We start from the raw sequence: 19,699 nt of genomic DNA, 5'->3' as shown, positions 1-19,699 counted from the left end.
CTAGTAGAATTACAAGAGTCGTTCAGATCTGTTTTGGTCTCTGAGTGTATGATCTTTGTGGTATTTTACTGACTTCTTGAATATAAGGTTATTGAGGAATTTCCCTGAAGGAATATACATGGATAACTCCTCTTATGGTCTGTAGTACATTTTTGCCAGTTTGGTCTGACACAAAAGAATGACTGAAGCTTATGTGGATCTATGCAAAACATGTTATAAAGCAATAGACACCTTGCAGTATGTTATGTGTTTATGGGCTGAGTGTGCCGTTTCCATCTTTGGGAGGAGGTAACAATGACGTGTTTCACTGTGTACTCCTCACCTCCTGTCCCTCCCATGGATCACTAGACAACCTCATAGATAGGATACTGCTTCACGCAGAACCAGATGAATGAACCTCAGAGGATTGCTCCAGCAGACAGCCAAGGCCAAAGACACCCAAGACAAATGCCCGAGAGAACAAGAGAACCCCACTAACCCATCCTCTAAAACTTCAACTCTTGGCACACGCCTCTCAAATGCTAAACAAACACAACCACTCTCCTGCACCACAAACCACAAGCACTTCACTACACTGCAACAACAAAACAAACCGCACATAGTTTCGCACAACAGCACATGGAAGCCCACAGATCCGGAAACCGCACCCATGCTCAGTGAACGGTGGTAACCGAACTGAAGCTGCCAACAGGACACCACAAATCTCGCTCTACCTTATCCCACTAAACCCTACTAACCATTGCTACCCTCTTAACTTTCCGATCCACCCGAGCAGCAGGGGACCCCTCCGGTGGTGTTAGTGCACGGTATAAATATAATTTAACAGAACAAACATAAGCTAATGTATCCTTGTAGTGACACTAGCAGCCATTGGAAGTTCATTGACAATGATGGTGGTGACATTTCTGTTTAGTTTGACAAGTATTCCTGGAGATTTGTATTAGATCTTCTGCTGTCAGCCCAGCTAATTATTGGATGACTGAATCAAAAATGTTGCAGTTTTGCTTTGGTGTCTAGGCAAGCATTCAACAGGACCTGTTTTGGGGAAAGTGGAAATAATTCAGCGTGACAGATGCTTCAACAATTGATCCCCACAATTCTGAGACTGTCCAGTCATGGTTACAAACACTTTAATGTTATGGTGAGTGTTGTGAACGCCAAACCTAGTGTGCATTAGGTACTTACTGATTCAAGCATAGAATTGGTTTATCACAGACACAGGGCCTCATTACAAGTACGGCCGCAACGCAAATTTATACTGGCGCCTGGCTTGCCGGAATCACTTGGGGAATAAGACACCAGCATTCCAGGAAGTCAGGCACTGGTAAATGTTAATCCCCATTCCCATAGGACTCAATGGGAATGGGGACCACGGGCAGGCACGTGCCGTTCCACCCACCCGCAGAGTCCTGCTATGCCGGTCCGGTAACAGCGGTGCCGGTAGTCTTACCGGCACCAATGTTACAGGACTGGCATGGTCTTAATGAGGTCCATAGTTGCTCATTAGAAAGGTATGTAGTCATTCTTATATTCCCAAAGTGCTCTTTTATTTTCTGCAAAGCAGCCACACACCATAATTGGTGCTATTTGCCCCTTTCCCATATGGATATTTTGAAATAGCACAATAGGAGTGATGGGTGATAACGCAAATTTATATGAAACTGCCATTAAACAACTGGACAAGTACCACCATCCTAAATAAATGTGGCACTCAACTGACAACATTTCTACTCCAACAAACAAGAGGTGGGGAAAGCAGAGATCACTATTTTGCCAGACTACAGAAGCTGGCAGTTTCATGCAGTTTCAGAACATGTGTGAGACCTGATGAGCTAATAAGACTGTAAATGAATATGCATATAAGCAGTCCTGTGTTCGAGGAAATATTGTAAATATCTGCATCCTACACTGGAAAAGACTGTGGGCAGATTCTCAAAATATGAACAAAAGGAAAGAAGAGCACAGGATGCACTTTTTTCATTTGCATTTGTTTTAGAAATGTGCAAGTCACTTTATTCTCAAAGGCGACCTGTGCATTTCCTGGTGGCTGGATGTCACTCAAAGGTGCACTGACGAGCCCCTGGTCCCGATACGAATGTATGACAGGCTTGTGACACCCATGTGGGTACTGAGAATGCATTTCACAGTGATAGACTTTTGAAGAGCCTGTCGTTGCGAAATACTAAAAAAGGGAAAACCACATTTCTATCCCATTTGGGAGAATAGAAATGCATGTGGGACAGCAGCGTTTCCTACCACTGCAATTCCACTTTAGAATAAATGTGTGACAGGATTTACCGTATCGTAGAATGTGCATTTTCCTGCACCTGTTGCAAACAGGTGCATGGGAATAGCCTTAATTTCTTCACATTTTAATTCCCATCCATGTGATGCACTTTAAAATGTGCAGAGATGCCGATTTGTGCAAGAGTGCAAAGGGTTAAAAAGTTGCATGTAATCGTGCCATCTATGATGTGCACATTCAAATACCCTTCCAAAATAGGGTGAATCTTTTATTGGTGTAAATGATGAGATGCTTTAGTGGAGCTGGGGGAGACCTGGGGGATGTGTGATGTTTGAGTAGGTGCAAAATGAGTCTGAGAGAATACTGCAGCATTTTTTATGGCTTGTATGGAGCAAGTGTGTTGTAGGGAGTCCACTAAGGATTGTGTTTCCATAGACCAGCTCAGGGAGGATAAGTGCCAGCACCGCAGTGCAGACATTGTCGATCCCACTCTAGAATCTGCTAATGCCTATAGTGTAGCAAACAAAAACTACAAAACCACCATCGTCAACCACAAAGCTAAAACACCTGTATCAGCAATGCCACCTCGAACGGCAAAGAGTTATTCTCTATGCTTAAGGAATTGGAAAATCCTATTCAAGACACTATATACCTGCTAACTCCAGTAAGGAATGGTGCACAACTATCCAAAATGCGCTAGCGTCCAAAATTGAACTCCTTCAAAAGAAAATATTCACTAATAGAAAAAGCCTAGTCAATAAAAATGTAACAAATACTTGTGATGCTGGAAATGCATCAGAGGGACAGGGCCTCTGAATCCTTGTCCTTTACTGTTTTTTTATCGTGTGTTCTGTCGTGTTTTCTGCCCAGGAGTCCATGTGGGACTCCTGGCAGTGCAGCTCTCTTTTGGTTTGGTGAACAGACCCATGGGATACCCTTATGGCACCCATGGGTAGGGGTACAACCCTGTGCCCCTACTGTATGTTTTTGGGCACCTGTGGGTAGCCCACAGAGCAGGGTATGGGCTGGTGGCAGCTCCATGCTGAAATTGACAGGTGCTCTGGGTGTCCTCCATTTTGGGATACCCAGGCCCTGCCATTGGAATCAGTTGATTCCTGATGGAAAACAAGATGGCCCCTGTGGCCTCTTGCTTTCTATTGCCTCTTACCTTGTTTTTCCAAAGTCCTGGGAAGCCCTGACTCTGTCCCTTCCCCCTGACTGGCTGTTGGGTGGAAGTTCCATATATGGTGTTGTTGTGAAGGCCCAGCTAGACTGACTGGAGCCTTCCCATTCACTGTATGTTGTGGGTACCTCCTGTGGGTGGGACCCGGGTGAATGGAGTGGGTGACCAATATACACTCCTTGTTGTGGTTGTCTGGTTTCTGGCATGTGAGACAAAGACTGAGACAGCCCTGCCCGAAACTGGCCTGAATGCAGTGTGTAGTGTTGAATGGCTGGGTACTTGTCCCAATCCACATTCCTTGTTGTGAGTGTCTGAAAGGGAGGAGTGTGGCCTGAATGCACTGTGTGCCTGATTGGCTGACTGACTGCATGAATGCCCTTCTGTGTGATTGGCTGCTGTGTGTGTGCCAGCAGTGTGGATGAGAGACAGAATAGTATATCTGGGGACCTCTCACCACTGGAAATTGTTCAGGAACGTTCAAGCACGTTCAGAAGCATCCTGGAGCTGAGTCTCCACTCTACGAGTAACTGGAACTGCTGATCCTCGACGCCCAGCTGGAAGAAGAAGACTTGCTGCTGCATTTGCTTCGACCGATCCGAAGGCTGCCGTGCTCGTCGAGGACTGACCCGAGAGAGGACCTGGTAAGGCGCCCTCTTCCCGTGCTCCGAGGGACCATCGAGCACCGCTACATCTTCGCCGAAGCGCCCTGGAAGTCAGACCCTCGAAAGGCTGCCGACCCAAGACGGGACCGCCGAGGAGATCGAAGTGAAGCACCCGGACATCGACGCCGTCGAAGTCCATTGCCGTCGACCAGGGTTCGCAGGTTTGTGTAACCGCTGGAGGCCCGTCGAAGTTGTGTTGCCCAGCCGTGGGAACCGCTGGACGCCGTGCCGCCGACGACCGGAGCCGTCTGCTCCTTGCCTAAGAACATTCGAATCGAAGGACTCCCTCGTCCGCACCGTCGACCGCTTTATCCTGCCGGAGAAAGTCGAGGACGACCAACGCGCCGAGGAGAATCCGCCGGTGGGTTTCCCGCCACCTCACGACCCCAAAGACTCGAGCGACTCGACGCCCTTGCTGGGCCACCGTCATTCACAATCTTTGCGGTCCAGAACTAGTGTCGCCGAGGTGCCCCGCACGCCTCTTCCTCGCAGGACGCCGACGTCTCGACGCCGACGAGCACCGCTCGGATCGAAGCCTGCCGCCTCATCGACGCCGTTCTACCCTGTTTGTTGTCGGACGTTCGACGCCCCGTGTCTCCCGCTTGAAAGGGAAGGCATTCAAGAAGGGCCGTCGATTCCCCGACACCGAACCCCGAGTTCCTCGACGCTTCTCGACGCCTCTCGACGATCCGTGACTCCTGCTTTAAAGGGGGTCATTCAAGAAGGATCTGTCGACGCCTCTTCGAAGAACTCGACTCCACCAGGTACATTGGGGGGGTAAAAACATTGTAGGAGAGAAGAAGACTATTGAACAATATATGAACTGGGCTTGTGTTATGTCTCTTTATTTTACAGGTTGCCCAGGTGGGGGGATCTCCACACAGAACTGTGTCCAGTAGCGAGGGCCAGTCTTCTGCCTATTGTTTCAACCCTCTGGTATCTCTCCTCTCTCTATTGCTGGTTTCCTTCTTATTGATCTGCGTGCCATTTCTACAGTATTGTGAATGCACTGTTATGAGGTCTAATATTAGTGGTACCACTTTAGAATTGTAGATATTTATCATTATTGGTTTTCCTGAGCACAAAGTGCGTTGTTGTGATAAGTGTACATAACCCTTGAATATTAATTATATAAAGACTGTGTTTTCAGTAATACAGTGTGTGGACATTCCTTTGTGGGGGCTTGGGAATACACTGTACTTAAGAACCAGCCTGCATCACCTCCTGAGAAGCTAGGCCTTGATTGCTCGTCCATAGCTACCATAATTGAGAATCTTGGCTGGGGTCCTCTGTGCCTCCCCTCTACCATATAGAGAGCGGAAGTACAGACCCCCCCATCGGTCCTTACAATACTACAATTAACAAAACCAGGCACAATGTAAATGTACAGTTCCTATTTACTCCAGTTACCCAAGACTTAGTGGCTGACACCATCGCCAAACTAAAAGCCTCAAATTGCAAAGGAGACAACTTCCTTGCCCACCTAGTTAAACTTTGCACCCCCCTCCTCACCCCTACTATTACCAACTTTGTGAATGCCTCATTTAACACCAACATAGTCCTGGCAAGTATAAAAGAAGCATGGGTGAACCCCTTGTTAAATAAACCATCCCCAGATGCAACGGTACCCACCAACTACCGACATATAACTACGGTACTGTTTCTGCTCAAAATCATCGAAAAAATAGCCTACCCTCAAATCCAAGTCTACATTGAACAAAAGCCGCCTCTTGGAGATGGACAATCCGGGTTCAGACCCAACCATAGTATGGAAACAGCCATTTTAGATCTGAAAATTTAGATAGACACCATCAGAGATTCAGGCAAACTATGTGAACTACTGCTGTTAGATCTATCCGCAGCATTCGATTTAGTGGACCATGACAAACTATGTGCCACTCTAGCAAACGACTTCTGCTTTTCTAAAGTTGCCACCCTCTGAAATCTTATCTAGCCGAACGTACCTTCAGAGTAAGCATTGGTAAAGAAGCCGCTGATACTATACCAGTCCCCATTGGGGTACCCCAAGGGTCCTGTCTCTCGCCCACTTTTTATAATGCTTATACCAAGCTCCTCTTCTCGGCCCTAAACGATATGGGTGTCATCTACACTAACTTTGCAGATGACCCCCAGATACTCATACCGATCTCAGGGGACTATGAACTGGACACCATAACCATTAACAATGTATGCTATAATCCAAAACTGGATGGCTTTCAATAGTCTTTGCCTCAACAATGAGAACAAATTCTCATTGTGGGCTCCCAAAGTAAAATCACTGCTCTTCACCCGAACTTCTGTACCATCAACATAGATGGTGCATCGATCCCAGTATCAAAACAGGTCAAAACCCTAAGAGTTTATCTAGACTCTAATCTAACCATGACCAGACATGTAAACGACTTGGCATCATCTACATCCTATACTTCCAAACTGATCGCCATTAGTCAACAGTACCTCATGCCGACCAACTGTATTACCTTAGCCAGAGTTTTAATACTATCCAAGTTGGATTATTGTAATGTACCCCCACTAGGGACTACTAATGCCAACCTAGGGAAACTACAAATAATGCAAAACAAAGCGTTATGGCAGCATTAGGAATTAAAGTCTGACCATATCTATAACATCCGGAGGGAGACCCACTGACTACCTATTGAGACGAGAATAATATTGAAGTCATTGGGCCTCATTACGAGGTTGGCGGTAGCCATGCCAGTTTTGACGGCATGGCTACCCCCAAACTCGGCTCCGGCACCCGACAAAGAAGAATCACTGTGCCATTCCGACCTCGGCGGACCCGGTAATTCCCCTTGCGTGGGTGCCGGAGCCGGTACGTCCCCATTCGCATTGGAGCCCCCATAGGGCTGAATGGGAATGGGGAGGATGGTAGCAGCGGTACCGTTCATAACGATACCGTTGCTACTAGCATGTTCTGCTCACGGGTGCCGGTATGGCCACCTGATTAGACCCATTGTGTATAACCTACAAATGTCTTACCATCAATGCGTCCATATACTTGAATAAATCAATATGCAAAAAAGTGTCAAAGAGGACACTTGGATCCAACCACAAAGTCCCTTATGGATGTCCCCTGCTTCAAAAGCTCTAGAGCAGGAGGTAGTAGCTTCCTAGTTATGGCCCTAAACATTGGAACAAGCTCCCACTTAAAATAAAAAAACAAAGTATCCTTCCTCTGCTTCAAACAATTGTTAAAAACTTGGCTCTTTAACCAATACTAGACAACCACACACAAACTGACAGACACATCTACCCATCGTAGGCCTTTTCACTGGACTCTTTAGGGTAGATCTATACCAAATAATGTAAATGTATTAACCTTTGCAATTGCTTAATTTTATGTAACTGAAACTGTTTAAACTGTATTATAAACTGTCTGCAGCAACGTCATGATACCGGAGGGTCTGGGCGTTTCACAAATGTAATAAATAAAATAAATAAAGAGGAAGGATGTGTCTGATTTTGAACGAGAGGTGTATCTGTAGATTGGATGCTTTGGCGACAGCAGCTATGTGGTCTGTGAAGTAAAGGTGGGGCTTGATTGTGAAGCCCAGGGACTTTACTGGTGTGGAGAGGGAGATGTGTGGGTTTTCGATCTATGGGGTGACTGGAGTGTGAAGTGTGAGAAAGCCATTGTCAGGGATGGCACTCGAATACGAGTGGCACAAGACACCCAGACGAGTTTGGGTGTTGAAATAAAGTGGACAGATAGGAACACACACCGCGGAAAGGAAAGGGAGTGAAGAGTAGCAAGGGAAAAGGTATAGAGTGAATACCCTCTTGGGGTGTATGCACAATAGGATAAGAGTATTCCACGAACCTTGGAAATACTCTAGCCTTCTGCACAGTTTGCTATAACAGAGTCCCACGCTGTTTGCTCATAACTTGGAACAGCAGCTATGGGTGTCTGTGATATAGAAACGAGACAAAGGAAGGGGCAGAGGTTGACTGATGGGAACCAGCAGACAAGCTCTGTACAAAGGGTCTACAAACAGTACAAGAGAAGATACAACAGACAAATCCAGGAAAGGAGATGATAGCAAACTAGCAGAAGGATAGGAAGGGAAAGTCGAGTAACAGGATATGATAACAGAGGACAGAAATGTAGGTGGAGCGCTCAGAGGAGCAGGAAGGCAAGGAGTAAGCCCACAAGAGTGGGACGGTAGGGTAGAAATATCAGAGGAAAAGGGCTACGGCAGCCGGAGTGAGGAAGGCTGCAGAGCAGGGAGCCCAGAGGACAAGGGCAAAGGCACCCGGAGAGAGGCAGGCTGCAGAGCAGGGAGCCCTGAGGACAAGGGCTAAGGCAGCTGGTGTGAGATAGGCTGCAAGCGGGGTGCCCAGAGGACAAGGGCAAAGACAGCCGGAGAGAGGAGGCTGCAGAGCAGGGAGCCCTGAGGACAAGGGCTAAGGCTGGAAGACAGCAGAGCGTGATCCGCTGTAATGTGGAGAGCCCGGCAGAGCAAGGGCGGGGACTGGAAGGCAGCAGAGCGTGATCCGCTGCAATGTGGAGAGCCCGGCAGGGCAAGGGCGAAGGCTGGAAGGCAGCAGAGCGTGATCCGCTGTAATGTGGAGTGCCCGGCAGGGCAAGGGCGAAGGCTGGAAGGCAGCAGAGCGTGATCCGCTGTAATGTGGAGAGCCCGGCAGGGCAAGGGCGAAGGTTGGAAGGCAGCAGAGCGTGATCCGCTGTAATGTGGAGAGCCCGGCAGGGCAAGGGCGAAGGCTGGAAGGCAGCAGAGCGTGATCCGCTGTAATGTGGAGAGCCCGGCAGGGCAAGGGCGAAGGCTGGAAGGCAGCAGAGCGTGATCCGCAGTAATGTGGAGAGCCCGGCAGGGCAAGGGCGGAGACTGGAAGGCAGCAGAGCGTGATCAGCTGCAGGGTGGAGAGCCCAGAGGAGCAGGCCTGAGAGGCAGGGAGCCTGGAAGGCAATGACTGGAGGCAGCAGGGTGGAGCAATCAACAAGGCAGGAAGCCCAAAAGGCTAGGGCTGTAGGCAGCAGGGTGTAACAAGCTGTAAGGTAGGGTCCAAGCAGGAGTGAGGATAAACAGCATACAAGGATCCGAAGACAACTCGCAAAAGGTGGAGGAAGGACTCTCAATGCAAGAGACTGAGCTCTCGCAGGCAGCAGGCTTTATACTGCCCAGCCCAGCACAGAGGCAGGCTAATTGGTTTCACCTGGCTCAGCCCACCTGCAGACAATCGGCCACCTCCCTCTCTGTTCCTGAGCTGGTGGGAGCAGAGCAAATCCCTAGGGCTTCTGGGGATTGTAGTTCTGATAAAGAAAAATAGGAATAGCCAGGAATGGATTGTTATAGCCAAGTGCATTATGGTAAGTGTAGTTTTCAGGGAAAAATAAAAAGGCACCAAAGTCTTGCAAATGGGAAATAAAGTCCAAATAGTGAATAGCGGTAGATCCAGGAGTTTTCTGTAGATAAATGAATAACCATTTGTCCATATTGATTGCCAATGTATGCGCCCTTGGCGCAGGCATGACAGTATGCCCCTCTCCAGGCCCCTCTCCAGGCTCCCTGAAGACTGACCAACAGGAGGAAGGTCTGTCACACCGTGAAAGAGTCTTATTCCAAAAGGCATATCATGAAGCACAAAAAACTTTTTAAGGTTGTAATGTGGGAGTCTTGAAAGGTGGAGACGGTATCAATGTGCTGAATCTTTACGGTAGAAATCAGAAAAGACAAAGTCTTTGGAGCAAAAAACCCAACAGAGTGTTCATGAATAGAGGAACTGTGAATGTCTGTTACAGGTTCCATGGCAAGGCTTGCTTTGAAAGGTGACAGTAAGGTGGTGAAAGGTGGAGCCAGAGGTACAGCAGAGTTGGTTTCTTTAGCAAGGTTTCCCAAGGCATCAGACACAGCAATGGCAGAGTCAAGATTAGCCGCAGAAACGTCAGGAGTCACAATGGCGGGTTCTCCATGATTTGTAGGAATTTCAGAAGCCACCGCAGCAGAGAGATCATGAACGGCTGTGGATAGTTCCGATGCTGTAGCAACTGGGAGAGTGGGTGCCATAGAAGAACCAGCGGACAGGGACGCACCTGAGACTGATAGAGTAGAGTCTGGTAGTTTTAGTGCTGCAGAGGCGCCAGCAAGAATAACCGGAGCTGTAATCCCAAAAGAAAAGTTGTTGTCTGATTTAGCAACAAGTTCTGTCCTTGCAGGCAGAGAGGAATGGGGTGCTTCTGCTGCGAAAAGAGAGATGTGAGCTGCTGCAACAGTAGCAGATTTAGAAGTATCAGCAGGGGGAGCAGCAGAGATTGGGCTAGCAGATACAGGAACAGATAATAAGACAGATGTGGGATCATGATTGGGTAGGCGTTCTGCAGGCTTATCTTCAAAGTCTGGAGTGCTCAGATTACTTGGTGGGTCTGGGATATTGACTGATGGAAAGGCTGGATTCCAGGCAGGTACTGGGTATTGTTCAGGATTGGAATCATGGTCTAGAGTCCCAGAACCTGAGTTACTGTGGTTGGAAAGTGAAAGAGCTGTGTCAGACTCTAAAAGGGATGCATATGCTAAATTTAGGTCTTCCATCTGCTTGGTATACATCTGTATCCTTTTCTGCGTGGCAATTCCAGGCATTACCAAGTTGATCTCTAAAGACAGTATTTCGGGTGTAGGACATTGTGTCAAAAGGTCTGGAATGTTGTGTCCCTTCATAGAATTTTTACTATGTAAATAAACAAAGTCATCATAGAGATCTTCGGTCTTTCTTTTAAGGCGGAGGAGTTTTTCTTGTAGCAGGTATGTTTCATTAGCCTGATCTAAAGCTTCAGAATCTGGTGTGGCAGAATATTCTGTTGTAGCAATGGGAAGACTGACCTTAAGGTTATTGTGGTTGGTAGATACTGGGGAAGTATTAAGACCACCGATGGTCAGTATTGGTCTTTTGTACCCAGGACTAGGTGAACTAACCTCAGGATACATAATACCGTGTCCTGTCAAATGAGGGTGTCCAGTAGACTGGGGAGCTTGCCAATCAGATCTTGAACATATCACTCTAGCAACAGCGTACTCTGGTTTAGAGACCCCCACAATGAGTGCAATATCCTTGGCTGTAACAGTGTTAGAAAAATTATCAGGCTCAGGAGTGTCTTTCACTGTTTGGGCTAACAAGATCTGTAAGAATTCATTATCTTGCTGTAGCTCTTCAACCGATAAGGACTGCGGATCGTAGTCGCAAATGTCATAATAGTTGTACATGGAAGAAGGGTCAGCTAGCCAGTGGGTATAGTACCGTGCTTGTAAATCTTTGTTTTCTAAGGCGAGACTGTCCTTTAGACTAAGTTTCTTGTTTGCTGTCCTTAGGGAAACCATAGGTTTATGCAAAGGTTTCTTAATTCGAAAGGGAAGCATCTTTGGTCTGTGTGTGCCCTTCCGGCCAACGGAATAAGAAATTTTTGGCTCTTGCATTCTGTCAGGGATGGCACTCGAATACGAGTGGCACAAGACACCCAGACGAGTTTGGGTGTTGAAATAAAGTGGACAGATAGGAACACACACCGCGGAAAGGAAAGGGAGTGAAGAGTAGCAAGGGAAAAGGTATAGAGTGAATACCCTCTTGGGGTGTATGCAGAATAGGATAAGAGTATTCCACGAACCTTGGAAATACTCTAGCCTTCTGCACAGTTTGCTATAACAGAGTCCCACGCTGTTTGCTCATAACTTGGAACAGCAGCTATGGGTGTCTGTGATATAGAAACGAGACAAAGGAAGGGGCAGAGGTTGACTGATGGGAACCAGCAGACAAGCTCTGTACAAAGGGTCTAACAACAGTACAAGAGAAGATACAACAGACAAATCCAGGAAAGGAGATGATAGCAAACTAGCAGAAGGATAGGAAGGGAAAGTCGAGTAACAGGATATGATAACAGAGGACAGAAAGGTAGGTGGAGCGCTCAGAGGAGCAGGAAGGCAAGGAGTAAGCCCACAAGAGTGGGACGGTAGGGTAGAAATATCAGAGGAAAAGGGCTACGGCAGCCGGAGTGAGGAAGGCTGCAGAGCAGGGAGCCCAGAGGACAAGGGCAAAGGCACCCGGAGAGAGGCAGGCTGCAGAGCAGGGAGCCCTGAGGACAAGGGCTAAGGCAGCCGGTGTGAGATAGGCTGCAAGCGGGGAGCCCAGAGGACAAGGGCAAAGACAGCCGGAGAGAGGAGGCTGCAGAGCAGGGAGCCCTGAGGACAAGGGCTAAGGCTGGAAGACAGCAGAGCGTGATCCGCTGTAATGTGGAGAGCCCGGCAGGGCAAGGGCGGGGACTGGAAGGCAGCAGAGCGTGATCCGCTGCAATGTGGAGAGCCCGGCAGGGCAAGGGCGAAGGCTGGAAGGCAGCAGAGCGTGATCCGCTGTAATGTGGAGAGCCCGGCAGGGCAAGGGCGAAGGCTGGAAGGCAGCAGAGCGTGATCCGCTGTAATGTGGAGAGCCCGGCAGGGCAAGGGCGAAGGTTGGAAGGCAGCAGAGCGTGATCCGCTGTAATGTGGAGAGCCCGGCAGGGCAAGGGCGAAGGCTGGAAGGCAGCAGAGCGTGATCCGCTGTAATGTGGAGAGCCCGGCAGGGCAAGGGCGAAGGCTGGAAGGCAGCAGAGCGTGATCCGCAGTAATGTGGAGAGCCCGGCAGGGCAAGGGCGAAGACTGGAAGGCAGCAGAGCGTGATCAGCTGCAGGGTGGAGAGCCCAGAGGAGCAGGGCTGAGAGGCAGGGAGCCTGGAAGGCAATGACTGGAGGCAGCAGGGTGGAGCAATCAACAAGGCAGGAAGCCCAAAAGGCTAGGGCTGTAGGCAGCAGGGTGTAACAAGCTGTAAGGTAGGGTCCAAGCAGGAGTGAGGATAAACAGCATACAAGGATCCGAAGACAACTCGCGAAAGGTGGAGGAAGGACTCTCAATGCAAGAGACTGAGCTCTCGCAGGCAGCAGGCTTTATACTGCCCAGCCCAGCACAGAGGCAGGCTAATTGGTTTCACCTGGCTCAGCCCACCTGCAGACAATCGACCACCTCCCTCTCTGTTCCTGAGCTGGTGGGAGCAGAGCAAATCCCTAGGGCTTCTGGGGATTGTAGTTCTGATAAAGAAAAATAGGAATAGCCAGGAATGGATTGTTATAGCCAAGTGCATTATGGTAAGTGTAGTTTTCAGGGAAAAATAAAAAGGCACCAAAGTCTTGCAAATGGGAAATAAAGTCCAAATAGTGAATAGCGGTAGATCCAGGAGTTTTCTGTAGATAAATGAATAACTGTTTGTCCATATTGATTGCCAATGTATGCGCCCTTGGCGCAGGCATGACAGCCATAGGGAAATAAGGATGAGGGCTAGCAGGGCTTCCATAATCCCTTCAAACTCCGGTTTGAAAGGTCTGGGATAGTCCTATGCCAAAAAGAAGGGGAGACAGAAAAGATAACATGGTTTGCTTCAAGAGCTGTCATGGAACTAGCTACTTGGTTGTCAAAATCCAGGCCTCGAGGGCCGGATCCATGTCTGGTTTTCAGGATACCCCTCATGAGCATTCATGAGATACATTTTCATAAAATGATTCTAAATGTATGCAAATGTTTCCTCATGAATATTAATGAGGGAAAAGCCTATCCAACAAGGATAGGATGAGGGCAAACCCAAGGATATGGTTACAGGAATAAACCAACAAAATAATTTCACTTTCATGCCTTTTTCTACTTAACAGCAACTAGTCTAAACTACTAGCTGCTTCTGCGTGAGACTCACCTTGGAAAAAGATCTGTTTCGTGGGACTCATTGTTCCGGGAGCGCTCCGATAAAACATACGTTGCCGTCTTGTCAAGGAGAGGATTAGACCCGGAACAAGGCAGAGCTCTGCTCTGACAAAAATTGTCTTGCGGGAGCATCACTCCAAGACCCATGGCCCAAACTACTCCTGTCCCACTTACCTGTTTGACTGAAGGCAGCAGCTTGGCTGCTTTACGTTTCCCTCAAAACGGAGTCTGATTGCTTAGCTCAGAGAAGTCCCACTGTGCTATGTAAAAACTCCGCCTGGCTGCAATTGACTGTTTGCTTCTCACCCTTCTGATTGGAAGCCGAAACTGAATAGCAGCTTCGGCTTCCAATCATAAGGATGAACAGAAGCAGCCAATCATCGAGTACTTTACGGGAGTGCAGTGCTGGTGTCAGAATTACTTACCTCACTCGGCTCACTTGATATGATCGTCATGCTCTTTCGTTCCGCCTCAAAGAACTGTCGCCATCTTGGAATGATAACATATTGGTGCTTTCTGTGAACCTCTGCCCTGCCTTCATCAGCACTGTCCAAGCTGTAATACTTCCCTGCCCGCTCCATCAGATCTGGTGGGCATTAACGTTGCATTATATATTATGTAAGCCTAATACAAGAGCAAAGACGGAGCTTGAGACTTATTCATGTTATGATGTAGCAGCATGCAGGCCAAGGGGCAGTGTTTTTTTTTTCTAGGAATTGAAGGGTGATAGGCATGAGGCAGGAGGGAGCAAACCTATACCGAAAGGGTTCAGCCTATGGCTTGGAAGCATGGGGCATTAGATATGCAATAGGGCTCAGTGGGGGCACTATACACTTCACTTTTCCTCCAAGTAAATACATTTTATTTAGTTTCTTGTCAGAGAAAAACATCCCAGAAATGCTTTGTTTCTTTGTATTGTTTCTACCTGAATTTGTTTAACTAAAACCATCATGTTTATTACCATTCTTATACAGTAGACACTAACATTAAGTTGCACAGTGATTTATTAATTCAACACAAGCTAAACTCTCAAAGCAGAGATTAAAGCACTGGGTTCGTTTCCACTACCCAGCCAACTTCCTCAGTCTTAAACAGAAAGGAGACCCCAGATTGTCACTGAATGATGTTATATTATGTTATATCATTTATATTGCGCAACACTGACCCGGAGCTTAATATGCAGTACATAGGCAACACAGAATTATTAAAAAGAGTACACATGCAGAGGATCAGAAACTGAGGCTAGTTCCATCCTCCTTATCTAAACAGGAAAGTCCTGAGTCTCTTTCTGAACACAGCTGTGGATTTGTCCTCCCTCATGTCTGGTGGAATAGTATTCCACACCAGGGAGGCTGCTGAAAAAAAAGCCTCCTTTCTTTATCTGACATAATCTGTGTACTGAAATTCTCTGCTGGTTGGTGTTAGATCGAAGATTACATGTATTCGATTTCATCTCCAACACTTCACTTAAATACAGAGGTGAAGGACCTATCAGACATTTCTGAGTTATCACTAAAAGGCGAACAGTAGTTCTGGCCTCTATTGGAAGCCAATGTAGGCTCCTTCTGGCATGTTCCCTTTTTCCAATGCCCAGGACTATCCTGACAGCATTATTTAGAATTACCTGAAAGCGACCTATCTCGGTTTTAGCCAAACCAATAAGCAGGCTGCCACAGTAATCCATCCTTGAGACAATTAAGGCTCTGGCAAGTATCTCGCAGTTTTCTCTAGATAAGAACGGGCGGGCTTGCATCAGGAGTTTAATATAATATGAAGCTGATGATACCATACTCCTGACCTGAACGTTCAGATTAAGATTGCGGTCCAAATAGGCATCTATAGTGTTCACTTTATTCTTGGTGTCTATGACACAGCCATCAATGCGAAACTGAGCATATTCCAAGCTCATTTTCCTAGTTTTGGCCAGAGAGCCTGCCACCATAAGTTCAGTTTTATCGCTATTCAATGCCAGACCATTGTCGCACATCCAACATAATCACTCCAGAAATCTGGTTGGCTTTTTGATCCTCTACATGATCACCTGAAAGAGTGATGACGCATTGTGTGTCATCAGCGTAGTTAGTGAAGTTGAATTATACCACGCACAGCTTCCATTTTCATGGTCTCCAGGCAGCCAGGCCCATCAGAAAAGGAAGGGGAGTTGGGATGGTTTAGTTGGTGGGATTGAGAGGGAAAAGCGCAAGAGCTCTGATGTGCTGTTGGTAGCCTCAGTTTGGAAAAAACGGTCACTGTATGTTATGTTTTTAGTGGGTCGGCATTGTGTGGTGTTTGCCGGTGTTGTATGTGGGTGCTTTATGTGCATTTTGGGTGTTGTAGAGAGTCAATAGAGTGCGTGCAGTTTGCTGTGCTTTTGTGGCGGCACTATGTGTCTTGTTTCTTCAATGTTGGGTTGTGTGTATGCTGAGTACTAGAGTTTTTTTAGTAGGGTTTAGCAGATGTCTTCTGGGTCTTTTCTGTGTTTTGGGTTGATCTGTTGGGTTAACGCCATTCTAATGAGTTTGTAACAACTTGGCTACTCCGGGGGTGGTGGGGTGCAAATTATATTGCTTGCAGGTCACGGGAACATAAAGAGAATGACGATGTCCTAAAAAGCATCTCGGCCATTTTGTAAAATTGAATATTTCCGGCCCTAAAAACATTGCACAAAGAACTTGATTTGCCCTTTCTGCTGTGTTTTTGTGTCACTAAACCTGATGTTCAGTGACAATAAATGATATCAGGCCATCTGCAGGAGCATTTCCTTTTGTTTAAGTTCTGCTTAAGAAAAAAATGGCAAATCTTCTTTGCTGAGAACATCACAGGATCGCTATTAAGCTTTACCTTGCTGTGCTCCTTGGGACACGCCCACATCCCCCTGACCACGCCCCCTTTCCCAAAAGGGGGCAGGGGAGAGAGTTCCCCTAATAAATTGTCCATTTCCAGCACTGGTTCCGGCCCCATTTTTACGCTGGTTGTATGGGGTGCTCAGAGTGAGAGCAGTTTGAGGCCAGTTTGGAGGGAGTCCTCGCGATAGGGCCAGGCCGGGGAATGCGAGGCAATCCGGGTGGTCCTGGGTCCCATGTGCATTATTACACCTCGTAATGCAAACAGGGTCGGACTGCCCCATAAAAATGTCTCGGGCACCATTGAAAAAGTGGCCCACAGTTGCAAATGGCTATTCAATCCTTTTGTGACACTGTTTGAATAGTACCCAAGTTTTTTGATCAAATGTGATGCAAATTTTGCTTTTTAAAGAATTTTTATTCAGCAACACTTGTCGTCAAAACTATGAGCCACATAGTGAAGTAACTCATCAAACTGGCCACATTGGCCAAAAACGTGGGCCACTTGGACCCAAAACACTGGCCCACACCAGGATTTTGCATTTCTAGTTCGGACAGGTGCCTATTGCCCTATAGGCCAGTCCGAGCCTGAATGCAAACAATCGTAAATGCCTCCTACCATTGTGGGGAGCATATACGTGGATTCCAATGGAGTCTGAATTTTTTAGATGCAAAAATCCGACAGGGTCTATGAATGAAAGGTTCGTCATTGACGAATGGAACTAACGTGAACATTGATACAAGATTGCCATCTAGTGTATAATAGTAACATCCACACATAAAAAAAAATACAAGAACAAATGCAACTGAGGAAAATAGCCCATCCGTCATAGACACGTAGCGGCGACCAGTGAAGTGGAATATATACTTCCCAATGAGTATCAACAGGCACAGATGCGCCGCTGTTCCCCGGCATGGCTAGTTCCTCTTTACTTTCGATATGTACAGATTCAGAGCCGAATTCAGATAATGGTGCAAATCTGCCTGCTGACAATTACATTGCAGTTGTAAAATTACTGGAAATGAAGATCCTGTTTATGCTCTGCTAATGCATAAGTAACACAATGGGTGCCAGGTGCTATAGGGCCACATTCCACTCCGGGAGCAGAACATTCTGAAAAAGTATGAATGGCTTACCAAAAATGGGTACTCTGACACATATGTCTAATTGGTCAGTAAGTGCAGCATGCTGTATACATTTCTACTGTTGGCATGTGTGTGAGCCACGGCTTTAAGTGGGTTAAGAAATCGAGGGGTGGGGGTTCATTTGGGGGTGTGGCTTGTGGGATGGGCGGGGCCTAATAAGTACACAAACCATAGTAAGGTACACACATAAATATATAAATGCTTACATTTATGTATGTGTTTGCTTGCCTTACTATGTTTTGTGTTCTTCAAGATGGCTTGAAAAGTACACGTGCCATAGTAAGGTACGCACACAAATATATAAGATTTATATATGTGTGTGCATACCTTACTGTTTGCATACTTTTCAAGCCCTCTTATTTTAAACATTTCATGTTTATAAAAGATTGCTTGAAAAGTGCACAGTTCAAGCTATCAAATTATGGCTTGAATTGGGTACTTTTCAAGTCATCTTTTATAAAACTCCAAATATTTAAGGGATTCCCCAGGTTCGCCGAGGGTCAAAGACGCCTCGGCGACCTGGGGAAACAAAGGGACTGTAATTTCCTCTGGTGACCCCTCACGGGAGGGGTCACCAGAGGAAGTTACAGTGACTGACAGAAGTGCCAGCCAGCTACAGCATCGCTGTGGCTGGCTGGTACTTCAGTCATCTCACCTCATTTAATGGCGGGCGCATCTCCCGTCGCGCTGCAGCGGGATAATGCATCCCACCAAAATTGTGGTGGGATTGGGAGGCCTAGGCAGGTCCCCTGCCCACTTAAAGCAATGGTCTGAGCCCAGTTCAACATGAATAGCACATTCCCTAATCAACTGATATTACGCATACACCCATGGCTATAGACCCCGCTACAACCCCTGCAACTTAATGTGGAATCACACCAGTGAGCAAACATTCAGACATGCTACGTGATTTAGCATGTTCTTGACCATTTAGGAAATTGTTGCAAAGCACATTTGGCTTACTTGATCCAGACAGGCAGGAAGGAATATGTTCCTGTTCTGTATGTATGAAAAGACAGAAGCAAGCAAGCCACAGCCAAACCGACCTGCACAATTCTTTATCTGTGCCTAAATAGATGTTAGGTGGTTGGCTTAATACCCTTTTTTAGTTTGTGCTATTAGGTGCAGCTTAAGCGCAACTATAAGCCGAAACTATTTCATTGGAGTACAGGTAGGTGGGAGATGACATGTGAGGAGGGAATGTGGTTTCGTTATTTACCCACCCATTGAATGTCAATAGTAGCCATTCTTATTCCCTATGGCCATTCCCACCCACTACTAGTCCCTCCGCACCCAAAACCCATCCTCCTGGGAACTCTTTCAACTCAAGAGTTAATGGCTTGATTGCTGCTGTAAAGGGCTACTGGTGTAATAGACACTTATTAACCAAGTGCACCTTCAGCCACTTGAATTTCATGTCCCTTGAACTGAAGTCCTAATAAAAAAAAACCTGCATTGACAAAGCCAGCATTGAGGGTGTATGTGTAGGTATTAGATAGGTATTTGCCAAGCACTGCTGTCATATGACTAGGAAATCCAACCATTTCCAGCGATTGCAATTTTATGGCCAAGTAGTAACATTATATCATGGCTTAGCAAATGGCTATCATATACCTAAACAAGAGCTCAAACTGTTGGCTTTGCCAAGGCTTGTTTCATCTACTAGTCAGAAAACATGCCCTATTGTATTTACAGGTGCCAGTACTGCCAAATGTGTTGTCCTGAATGGCAGCTATACTGCACCAAATGACGAAGGCCCTTTCATCATACGCTGGAGTCAGGAGGAACCTGCATTTCTGAAGAGACATTTCAGCAAACCCCAAAGCTGAGTGGATGTTGGTTACAGGATTTCAATGACCAGTGTCTGGTTCCTC

This window comes from Ambystoma mexicanum, chromosome 9 (genome assembly GCF_040938575.1).
Source record: "Ambystoma mexicanum isolate Mex_15411 chromosome 9, UKY_AmexF1_1, whole genome shotgun sequence".
Lineage (NCBI taxonomy): Eukaryota > Metazoa > Chordata > Amphibia > Caudata > Ambystomatidae > Ambystoma > Ambystoma mexicanum.
The sequence above is the reverse complement of the archived record's forward strand: the minus strand, read 5'-3'. Positions refer to the sequence as shown.